The 16,554-nt window shown below is 47.5% G+C and overlaps 1 protein-coding gene across 1 annotated transcript in view; it reads right to left on the reverse strand.

Moving 5' to 3' along the window:
* ATRN (attractin) overlaps positions 1–16,554 on the reverse strand; it is a 208,728-nt gene that overhangs the window by 158,981 nt on the left and 33,193 nt on the right. The window lies entirely within an intron of this gene.

The raw sequence follows: 16,554 nt of genomic DNA on the forward strand, positions 1-16,554 counted from the left end.
AACACCTTCAGGAATGGGACAGCCACAGCTTCCCTGGGCAAACTGTGCCAGTGCTTCACCACCCTCACAGCAAAACATTTCTTTGCCTTCGCTAACTTGGAGGTACCTTCTGTCACTCTACCAGAAGCACTTGGGTGTTCATCTTCCACTCCGCATGAAGCAGTTCACCCTAAGCCGCCTGTTGCAGTGTTTTCTAAGCCAACAACAAAAGGGAAGTAATGAAAAGGAGGAAGATCTCACAAAGAAAGCTTGCTTTAAAGAGAAATAATTGATGTAAACTAATCCTGTGTATTCGCTGCTCCCCTCTAGTTCTGGGAGCCCCCAAAAAGCACAACACAACACAACTAGAAGTGAGCAATGGTGAAACCCCCGACTGAGTACTGGAGCACAGCAGACAAATCTGTGTTTTTAATAACATCACAAGTGATGAAATCAGTGCGTATTCTTCAAATGCAAATTAGTATACGCTGACAAAGCTCCTACAGAGACATGAAGTGCACATCTCGGTGAAGACACAAAGGTGTTACCTAATTACCAGCTAATAAATGTGAAACAATCCTCTTGCTGAGTACAAAAGGCACAAACTTGAGAGTAGTTTATAACTGAGGACTAAATCACTTCATGGTATTTAGGTCATAGAATGGTTTGGGCTGGAATGGACCTTAAAAGCTACCTGGTTCCAACTCCTCTGCCACGGGCAGAGACACCTCCCATGGACCAGGCTGCTCAAAGCCCCATCCAACCTGGACTTGAACACCTCCAGGGATGGGGCAGCCACCACTTCTCTGGGCAACCAGGGCCAGGGCCTCACCATCCTGACAGGAAAATATTTCTTCCTAAGATCTCATCTCAGTCTCCACTCTTGCAGCTTAAAAACATCACCCCTCATCCTGTCCCTGCAGTCCCTGATCAAAAGCCCCTCCCCAGCTTTCCTGGAGCCCCTTTCAGTAGTGGAAGCTGCTCTAAGGTCTCCATGGAGCCTTCTCTTCTCCAGGCTGGACAACCTCAACTCTCTCAGCCTGTCCGCATAGCAGAGGTGCTCCAGCCCTCGGATCATCTTGGTGGCCTCCTCTAGACCCATTCCAACAGTTCTTATGTTGGGGATTCCAGAACTTGACACAGGATTCCAGGTGGGGTCTCACGACACCAGAGTAGACGGACAGAATACTCTCACTTGCCCTGGTGGTCCCAGTGCTCTGGATGCAGCCCAGGACACGGTTGGTTCCTGGGCTGCGAGCACACATTGCAGGCTCATGTTGAGCTTCTCATCCACCAGCACCCCAAGTCCCAAACTTTCCACTAATGAAAAACAAAAAGAAACTCAAACCGCATTGGTCATCCTAATTTTGAAGTTGCTAAATCTAGAGATGGATGCAGACAATGAGTTTCCCTTCTCTCTCCCCCTTTTTCCCCAGTGTAGCCTCGTGCCTCAAGCAAACCACAATTAACAGCCATTGTTTCGGGTAAATTTGAAGTTGAAGCCAATAAAGAAAGGGCTGTTACAGCCTATTACCAGAACAATGCCATTCCAGCCTAAATTGATTAACAATTTAGCTTTGTTCATTGCTCCATAGAGCACTGAGCTTCAAGGATGTCTCCTTCTAGGGTTGCCTATAGCAAATGCCCTGATTTACAGGTATAGAACCCTGATCAGCCACACAGGGGACAAGAGAAGCAGATAAACAATATCTGTGCCTCTATTTTATGAATTTTCTAAAGCACAACAGCTAAATCCCCAACTCTGCCAGCCAGGTACCGCACCACAGCTACAGCTGGGACAAAGGAATTCATTAAACTCCAAGTCTGACACCACCAACACCACTGCAAATTCAAGGCGGAGAAGAATTATGTCCAGTGCTGGAATCTCCAACACAAGAAGGATATGGAACTGTTGGAACAGTTCCAGAGGAGGCTACGCAGATGATATGAGGGATGGAGAAGCTCTGCTATCAGGACAGTCTGAGAGAGTTTGGGTTGTTCAGCCTGGAGAAGGTTCCAGGGAGACCTTAGAGCAGTTTTCATTCAGTACCTGATGGGGATCCAGGAAAGCTGGGAAGAGACTTCTTACAAGGGCCTGGAGTGATAGGACGAGGGGGAATGGCTTTAAATTGGAAGCGGGAAGATCACGTGTCAGCCTGCCACCACCTGAGGAGGAGGACATGAGCACCTAGCTTCTTGAATAAGATGAGTCGGTCCATCCAGAAACTCTTACCTCAAGAGTTTTGGAAATCCCAAGGCACAGCTGTCTTCAAGCCGATACAGAAACTAAAATGTGATAGCACTGGGGAGGGCTGACTGGAGAGTTGATAAGGCGAACAAGCAGTGATTTAGGGACGAGTGGCTGGAAAGCTTCCTGGTGAAAAGGACAGCAACTGTGTGTGAGCCAGCAGTGTGCCCAGGTCACCAAGAAGGCCAACAGCATCCTGCTTGGATCAGAAATAGCAAGGCCAGCAGGAGTAAGGAAGGGATCATACTGCTGGACTCGGCAATGGTGAGGCCACAACTTGAATCCTGGGTTCGGTTTTGGGCCCCTCATCACAAGAAAGATATTGAGGGGCTGGAGCACATCCGGAGAAGGGAACGGAGCTGGGGAAAGGGCTGGGAAAGGTCCTGTTCCCAAAGGGGACACTCCTCAACACTTCCAAAGAGCACTCAAGGATTCCCATTAAGCCAGGAGCTGCACGAAGTTGAGGTGAAGTTGCCTCCACTAGTTTGCTCCAACCCCAGCCAATCAAAACACTCACTTTGAAAAGTAAGAGGTTAGAATTCCCACATTAACGCCATTTACTGCCATGCTGCACAACAGAGAGGCATAGGGTCATGAAATCCCTACAAAATCTGATGGCTTTGCAATCAAAGAGCATCCTCAACCATTCTCATACCAACATCATAGAATCACTAGGTTGGAAAAGACCTCTTAGATCATCAAGTCCAACCATTCCTATCTGCCACTAAACCATGTCCCTGAGCACCTCGTCTATGCATCTTTTGAATACCTCCAGGGATGGGGACTCCACCACCTCCCTGGGCAGCCTCTGCCAGTGCCCCATGGCCCTTTCTGTGAAAATTTTTTTCCTGATATCCAGTCTGAACCTCCCCTGGCGCAGCCTGAGGCCATTCCCCCTTGTCCTATAACCTGTCACTTGGGAGAAGAGACCAGTACCCACCTCTCTACAACCTCCTTTCAGGTAGTTGTAGAGAGCAATAAGGTCTCCCCTCAGCCTCCTCTTCTCCAGGCTAAACAACCCCAACTCTCTCAGCCGCTCCTCATAAGACTTGTTCTCCAGCCCCTCACCAGCTTCGTTGCTCTTCTCTGGACACGCTCCAGAGCCTCAACATCCTTCTTGTGGTGAGGGGCCCAGAACTGAACACAGTACTCAAGGTCTCACCAGTGCCGAGTACAGGGGGAGAATCACCTCCCTGGACCTGCTGGTGACCCCATTTCTGATCCAAGCCAAGATGCCATTGGCCTTCTTGACCACCTGGGCACACTGCTGGCTCGTGGTCAGTTGGCTGTCAACCAACACCCCCAGGTCCTTCTCCTCCAGGCAGCTTTCTAGCCAGACTTCCCCTTGTCTGTTTCACCGCAGAGTTGTCACGTCCCAAGCACAGGACCCAGCATTTGGCCTTGTTAAACCGCACGCCACTGCATTTCATCTAAAAACAAACATGCCACTACTCCAGCGCTCACAAAACCATCCTTTGCGATATCTTCATCGGGGTTATCCTCCCAGAGAGAATCGGGTGTTTCAAGGTCACTCTGCACCATTCTGCCAATCTCACCACGGCAAAGCGGTCAGAGAGGAATGACAATCGCTGTCGACGCTTAATAGCTTCTGTTTTCATCCCACTTTCCATGCTACAGCTGAATTGAAACTCAAGAGCTGTCTTGCTTCAGAGAATAATAAAGAAAATCGAATGACTGACAGAGTTAGTTTGATAGGGGAAACACTGCTTCTTCAAAGGAAGAGATTAGCTTTGCCCTTCTGCATGAGATATGTAAAAATATGGAAAGAGATTTCCTGGCTGCTGATCAGAGATAAGGGCAGAGCCTGGAAAGCCCTCTGAGGGCTGAGAGAAGATGCTCAGACAAACTGCAGCAGGTAAAATGTATCATAGAATCACAGAAGATCACTGCAGTCTCTCCAGTCTGAGTCACAACCTGCAGCACGGATGCTCACACACCTGCTAAATCCCTCTTTGCTCCAGAAAGATATCATAGTACGGTTTAGGTTGGAAGGGACCTGAAGATCATCCAGTTCCAACACCCCTGCTGTGGACAGGGACACCTACTGCTGAACAACCCAAACTCTCTCAGCCTGGTCTCAGAGAAGAGGTTCTCCAGCCCTCGCATCATCTTGGTGGCCTCCTCTGGACCAATTCCAACAGTTCTATATCTTTCTCACGCTGGGGATTCCAGAACTGGACACAGGATTCCAGGTGGGGTCTCATGAGAGCAGAGTACAGGAGAAGAAATGCCAAGATCTGACAAGCTGCTGAGTTCCCAAAAAGGCTGAATGACTGTCGACAGCCTGAGAGAGCTCAAAAGGCACAAATGCTGCTACAGCCTCAAAAATCACTAAATCAAATAATATTTTCCAACATTTTGTCTCTCCAGTTGGCCACCGGTATCTCCACTGGGCTCTCCATCTTGGCACACTGTCCCTGCTTCTGCTCTTCTGCTGTCCCCAAGAGCAAATGCCAGCAAAGGCGTCTCTTTTGGGCTGGTTGGTGCTGTCAGCATCAGTACTGATCTTGAAACTTGTTCCCTCCTTGGCTTAAATAACCTGAGCCACACCTGGAGCTCCTCCTCATTGTCCAGTCCTTCCTTTAAAGCTTGCCCAACCAGATCTACTGCCGGGGAAGGAGAGGAATTTCAAAGGCATTTCATCTAAAAACAAACTGCAGTTTCTCTTTAAGGAAAAGGCTCTCTTTCTGTCCTAACTCGCAAACATAAAAGTTATAAGTAAGTAAATTATACCTGGGGAGAAATTGTTGGACAAGACACCAAATTAGACAACCTTAACACTCAGACAACAGAAGCAATGAAGGAAAAGTTGATTTCCCTCCTTCAACACCACTCCCTCACATCAGAAGCACTGAAGAAAGCCCAGAGCTCGATCCCGAAGGACACCAGCACATCACTGCTGTTTCACAACTAAAGTCCGAGGCACTCCCCTGTAATAACAACCACATCTGGATGAGCTGGAAATGCTCTGGAGCTCCACCTGATGTTCTTGCTTCTCAGTTTCTCATAGAAACATAAGAGTTGTTTGGGTTGGAAGGGACCTTAAAGTCCATCCAGTTCCATTCTCCTTACATGGGCAGAGACACCTCCCACTGGATCACTGCTCAAAGCCACATCCAACCTGGCCTTCAACTCTTCCAGGGAGGAGGCATCCAAAACTTCCCTAGCCAACCTCTTCCAAGGCCTCACCACTCTTGCAGGAAAACATCTCTTCCTAATATCTCATCTCAATCTCCCTTTTTTCAGCTTAAAACCATTCCCCCTCATCCCATCCCTGTATTCCATGATAAAGAACCGCTCCCCATGTTTCCTGCAGGCTATAAAGTTCCAACTGAAGGTATCTCAAATTTAGATCCCTGTCTCTTTCCTATTTCTTTATTCCCAGCCCCATCTTGGAGACCACAAAGCAGCACTGCTTGCTGCTAACCTCAGCTTTATCTCTGTCAAACCAAACAGCCAAGTTGCACTGTAAATAAACTTTACTGTGTACGTTGACTACTGCCAATTCTTCCCCTCCATTCAAATTTGCTGGGGAAAACAAAGAATAAAAGATATTATTATCATTTCACTTCAGGAGCGACTTCTTCATGCAAGTCATGATTTGGAAGTGCAGGTTTCTGTGGCTTTGTTCCCCTATCTTTATGTTATCATTGATCTCTGTCTCCATACCGCAACAACTCCAATCTTGACTATCAGTCTTTCTTTTTCTTCAAAACACTTTCCTACGCCTGTTATTACATGCAGAAATGTTACCATGACAAAAGGCTGCTTCACAGAATCATTAAAATTGGAGAAGACCTCTAAAATCATCCAGTTCAGCCATCAGCCCAACGCCACTGTGTTTACTAAAACACGTCATCGAGTGCCACAGCTACACGCTTTTTGAACACCACCAGGGATGGAGACTCCACCACTGCCCTGTGCAGCCTCTGTCAGTGCTTCACCACTCTTCCAGGAAAGTCATTTTTCCTAATATCCAACCTAAGCCTCCCCTGGTACAATTTGATCCCCTCTCATCCTATTCCTTCTTACTTGGAGAAGAGACCAACACCCACCTCACCACAACCTCCCTTCAGGCAGTTCGGAGACAGTGATGAGATCTCCCCTCAGCCTCGTTTCCTCCAGGATAAACAACCCCAGGGCCCTCAGACGCTCCTCATATCCCTTGTTCTCCAGATCCTTCCCCAGCTCCATTCCCTTCTCTGGACACGCTCCAGCCCCTCAGTGTCCGTCTTGGATGAGGAGCCCAAAACTGAATGCAGGATTCGAGGTGTGGCCTCACCAATGGTGAGTCCAAGGGGTGATCCCTTCCCTACTCCTACTGTCCACACGATGGACAATACAAGCCAGAATGCCATTGGCCTTCTTGGCCACCTGGGCCACTGCTGGCTCATGTTCACCTGCTGTCAACCAGCACCCCCAGGTCCTTCTCTGCCAGACATCTTTCCAGCCACTCTTCCCCAAGGCTGGAGCTGCACAGGGTTGTTGTGACCCACATGCAGGACTCAGCACTTGGCCTCGTTGAATCTCACACAATTGGCATTGTCCAATGGATCCATCCTGTCCAGATCCCTCTGCAGAGCCTCCCTACCCTCAGGCAGACTGACACTCCCACACAATTTGGTGTCATCTGCAAACTTACTGAGGGTACACTCGATTCCCTCATCTGGATCACAGATAAAGACATTAAACAAGACTGGCCTCAACACTGAGCCCTGGGGACGCCCCTTGTGATTGGCCACCACTTGGATTTCGCTCCACAGGCTTCATGATGTCCCCTTGAAGCCCAACCTTCATCCAGTGCCCATACCTGAGACAACGGCCGTGCAGATGGTCTGTGCTACACCAGTTGTCTGTTAAGCTGATCTAACAGTTGCATTATGTGTTTCCCATCTGCTCACAAATCCATTTATTGGATCTTGGCCTGCTTCTTTGAAACAAAGATAATTTAGCTGCAAGCGTTTGTTATCCCTAGAAAAACTCGGATCTTGCCCTTCACTGGTGGTCCAGCACTGCTCCTGAGGTTTATAACAGTAAGTTGTCTACTTCCCACCAGGCAGGAGGAGACAATAGCGCACAGCAGAAGCAAATAAAGTTCGCACATCATAAACCACCTAACTTTGCAGCAGAAAAAGAAATAGAACAACCCCTGTCTTTCCCTTGCACACAATGAATCACAGAATCATACAATGGTTTCATTTGGAAAAGACCTTTAGGATCATCGAGTCCAACCATTGATCCAGTCCTGCTAAGTCTGCCACTGGACCATGACCCCAAGCATGATATGTCCTCATCTTTTAAACACCTCCAGGGATAAGGACTCAACCACTTCCCTGGGCAGCCTCTGCCAGTGCTAGACAGTGCCTTCAATAAAGAAATTCCTCCTAACATCCAACCTATATCTCCCCTGGTTCATCTTGAAACCATTTCCCCTCCTCCTGTCACTGGCTACCAGGGAGAAGAGGCCAACACCCACCTCACTACAACCACCTGGGCACTTTGCTGGCTCAAGTTCAGCTGACTATCAATCAATATGCCCAGGTCCTTCTCCACCAGGCAGCCCTCCAGCCACTCTTCTCCCAGTCTGTAGCGCTGCATGGGGTTGTTGTGCAGAACCTGTCACTTGGCCTCGTTGAACATCATGCAGTTGGCCTCAGCCCATTATCCAGCCTGTCCAGGTCCCTCGGTAGAGCCTATCTGCCCTCAGGCAGATCAACACTGCCACCCGATCCTTACAACCTTTGACCAAGAGCCTTTGTGAACCGTCTCAGCCCACACCAATTGCCGTAGCATCACCCAAAACTCAACAGCCTGCAAGACTCTAATAAGGAGAAAGCACATTATCGTAAGCAGCAAAGAGAATCATCAAAGGCTAATGGTGAAAATCTCCAGAGCCAGACAGATCCCACTGATGTCTACCACTGGAAAAGCAAAACAAATTCATTGCCGTAATGATCCATCCTGACTTCAGGTAATTTATATCTTCCAGGAAAAAATAATGTTTCTAAATACACACAAAGATTAAAAAGCCACCTCATGACATTTAATTTTTTTTTCTTAAGCTCTGTCCAAGTTCCAGCTTGCATTTATGGTGTGCGTTGAGTTAGAGTCAGTTTTCCGACTTCAGCTCAGTCTCGTCTAAGAAACTTCATTTTCTGTAAGTTTACTGCAGGTTTTCAGACGGGGTTTGTCTCTCGCAGTGATCACACGGGGCACTGGGATGCAGAAAGGACACTGCTTGTCCTTATTCCTACAGAACCCAAGACCATCCTCGAGCTGGTGGAGCCCTGAGTCAAAGAGGTGAGAAAGGTGCACCTGCAGGAGGGGCGGACAGGACAGGTGACCCCAAACTGATCAATTGATGATTCCATTCCATAGATGTCACACTCGGGATAAAACTGAGAGATCATGAGGGTCACTCTCTCTTCTTTGATGGCTAACACCTAGTGAGGATCTCGTCTGTCTGGTTGCCCCTCATCCCAGATCTACGCATTCCTGAATCCAGCTCCTGAGCCCAGCTCCCTCCTAACCTCAGACGGTTTTAGCTGTAACCGTGACAATTTATCAAACTTGAGCTCCAATTATTAAGTTTTTGTTTGGTTTTCTAGAGAGAGTTGAATCCTTTAATATCTTCCTTCCGGAAGCTTAGAGAGTGTTCTCTTAAAAAATAACATTTCACTACTTAAATTCGAGTTAGAAATTTAAAACATAGCGAATTCTAGATGAGATACTAGTTTAATTATTTCTGCATGTGTCATCTGTGCTCACACGTGTAAGATTTCCAACCCACTTAGGGTAAAATACAATCAGTGTAAATTTATCAAGAGATAAGAGCCTACACACATATCACAGTATCATCACAGTATCATAGAATGACAGGATTGCTTGGTTGGAAAAGACCTTTGAGATCATCAAGGCCAATTCTACCTGTCCACTACTAAACTGGATCCCTGAGCACCTCAACTACCCCTTTTAAACACCTCCAGGGATGAGGACTCAACCATCTCCCCATATTCAGTCTATGCAGAACCTTAAACAACCTTAACACATATCTCAGCTATTTTCTTTCAAGTTCAGGGGGTTAATAATCAAAAAAAATGGATATTTTTTGCAAATGAGCTATTTTGGACCATTTTAATACGCAGTTTGCATTTTTATTCTATCAATTTGAATCCATTTTTCTAGCAGTCAACATCTTTCCACTCATCTGTTTCTGAAGTTATTTGGGATTCACACGCGGTTGCAAAGAGCACGCAAGGTCTGTTGCATGATTTTTCAGCACTTTCCCCAAATTAGAAACATTCAATTAGTCAAAAATGTATCTTAAGTAGATGAACAAGCATTTAAATTGCAGTGTGCCACACCTGCGTACCTTGTAAATAAGGCGTCGTAATTAAAATCGTTGAAGCCCATGCTCATAATTGAAAGGCACATCGATGTTCTCCTCCAGTTCAAGAGCTCTTTGCTTTGATAAGTGTTCACGTTACCAGTCCCACATTTAAAACCAGGCAAAAGCATTCACTGGTAGAACAGGAGTTGTACTGCAACTGAAATGAGGCTCAGTTGCTGATCTAACCTTCCAGCCACGAGGAACTGGAAGTAAATGGAGTTTGAGGCCATGGAGCAGAGGACCATCATAGAATGGTTTGGTTCAGAAGGGACCTTAGAGATCATCCAGTTCCACCCTCTGCCATGGGCAGGGATACCTCCCTCTGGACCAGGCTGCTCAAAGCCCCATCCAACCTGGCCTTGAACACCTCCAGGGATGGGGCAGCCACCACTGCTCTGGGCAACCTGTGCCAGGGTCACCCCACCTCACAGGAAAACATTTCTTCCTAAGTTCTCATATAAATCTTCCCTCTTTCAGCTTAAAACTGTTCACCCTTGTCCTATCCCTGCACTCTCTGATCAAGAGACCCCAGCGTTCCTGGAACCCCTTTCAGGACTGGAAGCTGCTCTAAGGTCTCCCCAGAGCCTTCTCTTCTCCAGGCTGAACAACCCCAACTCTCTCAGCCTGGCCTCAGGTGGAAAGAGCTCCAGCCCCTGGACCATCTCTGCGGTGACCTCTGGACTGGCTCTAGCAGATCCCTGTCCTTCCTTTGCTGAGGCCTCCAGAACTGGACACAGGGCTCCAAGTGGGGTCTCATGAAAGCACAGCAAGGGGAGAGAATCCCCTCCATCCTCCTGCTGGTCCCACTGCTTTGGATGCAGCCCAGGACACGGTTGGCTTTCTGGGCTGTGAGTGAACCCTGCCAGCTCATGCCGAGCTTCTTATCCACCAGCACCTCGAGTCTTTCTCCTCAGGGCTTCTCTCCATCCATTCTCCACCCAATCTGCACTTGTGCTTGGGATTGCACACGTAGGACCTGTCTCTACAAGAAGAACCATATCAACAGCCACAATCCCTTCCTCTTTCCAACGCTACGTGTGAAACCACTGCCCAATTCTTCCAACCCACGCAACCCAAAACACTCCATTCGAACCCTCACGAAGCAGGTTAAGTCTGGTTTAGCTGCACTCTTGCCCCTCTCCACCCTCACTGATTTCAAGGTCAAAAGCAGAGCGCAGAACCTGGCAGCAGCACTTACAGAAAAGCTCAAGCCAAACATCAGTCAGTTTTGGTGCAAGAAAAGGGAACATGAAAATATTGTGACATCCTATAAATAAATATCACAGCCTGACCCACATTCCTAACAGCGAAAGAAATAATCCCTTTTATTTCCTGCCTGACATTCAATAATTTCTAAGCTATTATGCATCGCTGTTACCTGCTGAGGAAAACTGTTCCGTAAAAAGAAAGAATCATATAATCACAGAATCATAGAAGCCCTAGGTTGGAAAAGACCTTTGAGATCATTGAGTCCAATATACCCGTCCACATCCATCACTAAAGCAGATCCCTGAGCACCTCATCCACTTGGCTTTCAAAACCCTCCAGGGATGGGGACTCCACCACCTCCCTGGGCAGCCTCTGCCAGGGCCTGAGAACCCTTTCTGTGAAGAATTTTTTCCTAATATCCAATCTGAACCTGCCCCGGTGCAACTGGAGGTTGCATTTCCTCTTGCCCTACCACCGGTCACCTGGGAGAAGAGACCAACATCCACCTCACTACAACCGCCCTTCAGGCAGTTGTAGACAGCGATAAGGTCTTTCCTCAGCTTTCTCTCATAAGACTTGTCCTCTAGACTCTTCACCAGCTTCACTGCTCTTCTCTGGACGTGCTCCAGGACCTCAATGTCTTTCTTGGAGAGACGGGGCCAAAGCTGAACATAGGATTCAAAGTGCAGCCTCACCAATACAGAGTCCAGGGGCACAATCCCTTCCCTGCTCCCCTGGCCACGCCGTTTCTGATCCAAGCCAAGATGCCATTGGCCTTCTTGGCCATGTGGGCCACTGCTGGATCATGTTCAGCTGCTGTCAACCAACACTCCCAGGGTCTTCTCTGCCAGGCAGCTTTCCAGCCACTCTTCCCCAAGCCTGGAGCTGCACGGGGTTGTTGTGTCCCAAGTGCAGGACTTGGCACTTGGCCTTGTTGAACCTCATCCCACTGGTCTCAGCCCACGGATCCATCCTGTCCAGATCCCTCCGCAGAGCCTCCCTGCCCTCAAACTGATCAACTCTTCTGCTCAGCTTAGCGTCATCCACAACCTTACTAAGAGTGCACTCAATTCCCACAACCAGGAAGTTAGGAAACAGCTCCACATGAACTTGAACTTCCATTTGGCCCCAACCTGAAAAAAGGATTTTAACACATGTCCTCAGGTGTAGATCCTTCAAATAATAAATACAACATAAGATCCAGAGAGAGGTTTGGGAACCTACAGAATGGCACTCACGAACATTTTAAAGCAGGTTTTGGGCGAAGCAACACAGAGAAAGTCATGCAAATAGCAGGGAATCAATATTCCAAGAGGAATCTAGGTTGGAACGTGTTTGGGGCAGGGTAGGTTTGTTTTTACCACTCCGTGGCTGCAACAGTTTTTACTGAATATTCACAAGGGCTCCTACATCCCATAAAATGTTATTCTGCTCCTTGACACCAGTCAAAGCTCAGTGCAGTATCTGACAATCAAGCATCCAAAAACAAACCTGAAAGAAAATACCATATTTATTCATCGAATCATAGAATGGTTTGGGTTAGAAGGGACCTTAAAGATCATCCATTTCCAACCCTCTGTCACGGGCAGGGACACCTCCCACTGGATCCAGTTGCTCAAAGCCCCATCCAACCTGTCCTTCAACACTTCCAGGGATGGGGCAGCCACGACTTCTCTGGGCAATGAGTTGCAGGGCCTCACCACCCTCACAGGAAACTATTTCTTCCTAAGATCTCATTTCAATCTCCCCTTTCTCAGCTTAAAACAATTCCCCCTCATCCTATCACTCCCTGAGGAGTCCCTCTCCCGAGCTTTCCTATAGCTGCCTTCGAGTACTGGCATGTATTAATGAAACAGATTTTCAGACAAGATAGGGATCTAATTATACCTTGATAAACTTGCCTATAAGGAAGCTGCTCTCAAGGATGCCGCTAATACTGATAATGCAACACTCACATGAGCCGTCCTAAGCGCTGAGCATCAAATTTCAACTTGAGAGAACAAGTGTGGTCCCTTACAAGTAATGTGTACGTTCATTATACACCATCTTCTTGCATGCATTACCTTAAATAATGAAAAGTATGTAATTATTTGGCTTTAAAGAGGAGAACTTAACAGACGAGAAACTGAGAAGTTCACAGAGCACCAATAATAAAAGTAATCCAACCTTTTTGATCAATACAATCTTCTAAAATAAACTGAAATATCCCCTTTCGAACCTCATTTCAGTGAATTCTGGTCCCAGGCCTTCCCTTCAGCCACAGGAGTTGTCTTTCCTAACAGCCCCTAAAGCACAAACACTTGAAAGACCATGAGCAGTTGTTTAATTGGGGTCTACGATCAATGGCTCACCACCAATTCCTGGCTACAGAGTCGCACTTTGGTTCAAGCTCTGGTCCCTCCCACTAAACAACTTTCAGAAGCAAATGGAAACGAACACTTACCTTCATAACACAAATGAGCAATGCTGAACTTCAGATTACCCATACCCAGGGGAAAGAAAGACGGGAATAAAAAGCTCTCTTTTCTAATGTCTGTTTTTACACCGACCTCATAGAATCATGGAATGATTTGAGTTGGAAGAGATCTTAAAGCCCATCCAGTCCCAACCCCCTGCCACGGGCAGGGACACCTCCCACTGGGTCAGGTTGCTCAAAGCTGCATCCAACCTGGCCTCAAACACCTCCAGGGATGGGCCATGCATGATTTCTACATCCATATGGATACAGAACTGTAATAATCATCCATAAACATTTAGTGTATCAGTTCTTCTCCTCTCCCATGACATCTCCCAGTTCAATCCAGTTGTTCCTCTATCCCACGGCCCGTTGTGCTACACTCTTAATCACAGCGAGAAACAGAGTGATTTCTAACCCGCTGCAGAAAAGCACGAGTGGTATTTTCCCCAAATGACTCACTTTTAATGAAAGCAATTTCACAAGTAGAAAAAAAGTCGAGCTAAATATTTCATCAAGTATCTCATCAAGGCAGATGCACACAATCAGCTTCCTTGAGAAGTTCCCCTTTGTTAAGCAGAGCAAAACTCAAGGATAAAGAAAAATCCATATGACTTGAATTTAGGCAGGACTAGAGTTGTACTAACAATGCAAAAAACGAGCGCTCGTGCAGCTCTGGGTTCCCACTCCCCTTGTGCTCCTCACACTGGAGGCACCTCTACACAACACACCCCAAACCCAGTCACACTGTGGCCAAAACAAGTTCTGCACAAATAGAAAAAGATCTAGCATTAAGATGATAACCAAGGGGAAAAGGAAAGAGTACATTGAACACTAAGGACCCTCAAGGATTAATTCCCTATCAAAATCCCACTCTAGAGCATCTCTGCATTAACTCCACTCTGGACGTTCGGCTCAGCACCAGAAATGCTGATGCTTAAGAACCTCAATATAAAACACTTTCAGCAAGCATAAAAACCCATCCTGCAAACACGTCAGCGCACAGATTTCTGTCAGAGGAAATTAAACAGCTGGTGAGACCCCTCTGAAAGAGTCACAGAATTCTAGAAATGTTTGGATTGGAAGGGAGCTCAAAGCCCATCCAGTTGCAACATCTCTGCCATGGGCAGGGACACCTCCCACTGGATCAGGTTGCTCAAAGCCTCACCCAACCTGGCCTGCAACACCTCCAAGGATGGGGCAGCCACCACTTCCCTGGGCAACCTGGGCCAGAGCCTCATGACCCTCACAAGAAAGATACAAATATCTACTCTAAAACTCCCCTCTTTCAGTTTAGTACTGTTTATGTAGATTTGATTAAATTTAATTTTGGATTGAGAGCAGCACTGAAGAGAAGGATTTGAGGTGCTGTTGGATGAGAAGCTCAACATGAGCCAGGAATGTGCGCTCACAGCCCAGAAACCAACCATAACCTGGGCTGCAGCCAAAGCAGTGGGACCAGCAGGGTAAGGGAGGGAAAGGCTCCGAGGAGACCTTATAGTGAACTTCCAGGACTGGAAGGGGGCAAGAAGAAAGCTGGGGGGAGACTTTTTACAAAGCCATGTAGTGATAGGACTAGGGACAATGGCTTATAAATTGGAGAGGGTGAGATTCACACTAGGCGTAGGGAAGAATTTCTTAACCATGAGGGTGGGGAGGCACTGGCCCAGGTTGCCCAGGGAAATTGTGTCTGCCCCATTCCTGGAGGTGTTCAAGGCCAGGTTGGATGGGGCCGTGGGCAGCCTGATCCAGTGGGGGTTGGAATTAGATGATTCTTTGAGTCCCTTCCAACCCAAACCATTCTATGACTCTGCCCCATACTCTGCTGTCACGAGACTTCAACAGGAGTTCTGCGTTCAGTTATAGAGTCCTCAGCACAGTAAGGACATGGATATGTTGGAGAGAGTCCAGAGGAGGCCACAGAGGTGATTTAAGGGCTGAAGCAGCGTTCATACGAGGACAGGCTGAGAGAGTTGGGGTTGTTCAGCCTGGAGAAGAGAAGGCTCTGAGAAGACCTTCCAGCAGCCTTCCAGTACTGAATGGGGCTATGGGAAAGCTGGGGAGGGGCTCTTGATCAGGGAGTGCAGGGATAGGATAACAGGGCACAGTTTTAAGCTGAAAGAGGGAGGTTGGAACCAGATGAGCATTAAGGTCCTTTCCATCTAAACCATCATTTGGCTTGTATCAGAAATGGGGTCACCAGCAGTTCAGGGAGGTGATTCTCCCTCTGTACTCGGCACTGGTGAGACCGCACCTCGAATACTGTGTTCAGTTCTGGACCCCTCACCACAAGAAGGATGTTGAGGCTCTGGAGTGTGTCCAGAGAAGAGCAACGAAGCTGGTGAAGGGGCTGGAGAACAAGTCTTACTAGGAGCGGCTGAGAGAGCTGGGGTTGTTTAGCCTGGAGAAGAGGAGGCTGAGGGGAGACCTTATTACTCTCTACAACTACCTGAAAGGAGGTAGTGGAGAGGAGGGAGCTGGGCTCTTCTCCCAAGTGACAGGGGACAGGACAAGAGGGAATGGCCTGAAGCTCCACCAGGGGAGGTTCAGGTTGGATATCAGAAAAAAATTCTTCACAGTAAGAGTCATTGGGCACTGGAACAGCTGCCCAGGGAGGTGGTCGAGTCACCTTCCCTGAAGGTGTTTAAGGAACGGGTGGATGAAGTACTGAGGGACATGGTTTAGGGAGTGTTAGGAATGGTTGGACTCGATGATCCAATGGGTCCTTTCCAACCTTGTGATTCTGTGATCTATGATTCTAAACCATTCTATGATTCTAGGAACTCATCTCAATTCTGTAAGTGAAACCTGTCTGCTGCTGATCCAGTTTGGTTTAACCATACTCAGCTCGCTCTCCCAGCTTGCCTAAGCTTTTCCATCAGCCTCTTGCAAGTACAAATTAAGCCCAGGCCACTCAAACCACCACAATGTTTATTTGGGAGCCTCAGAAAACAAACCAAATGTGGAAAACATCCAGAAACTCAACAGCCCTGAACTCAAGGAGGTGAAGAGCTGGAGAGACTCTCAAATACCGGAGCGTGTCTGTCAGCCAGCGAGTATAAATCCCTTAGGAAAAGGGTTGTTTTTAGCCATGATAAACTGCTACGCTTTATTAAATGCATCTGCACAATAAATTTTACAATCTGTATCACATCTTTCCTAAGCCACCGAGGCAGATTCATGGCTATCAAAACACCAAGCCTTGATTCCTTACCGGGATGGAAGAAACAGCAAAAAAACTCAGTTTAAAAA

Source organism: Cuculus canorus, chromosome 4, assembly GCF_017976375.1.
Source record: "Cuculus canorus isolate bCucCan1 chromosome 4, bCucCan1.pri, whole genome shotgun sequence".
NCBI classification, from domain to species: domain Eukaryota; kingdom Metazoa; phylum Chordata; class Aves; order Cuculiformes; family Cuculidae; genus Cuculus; species Cuculus canorus.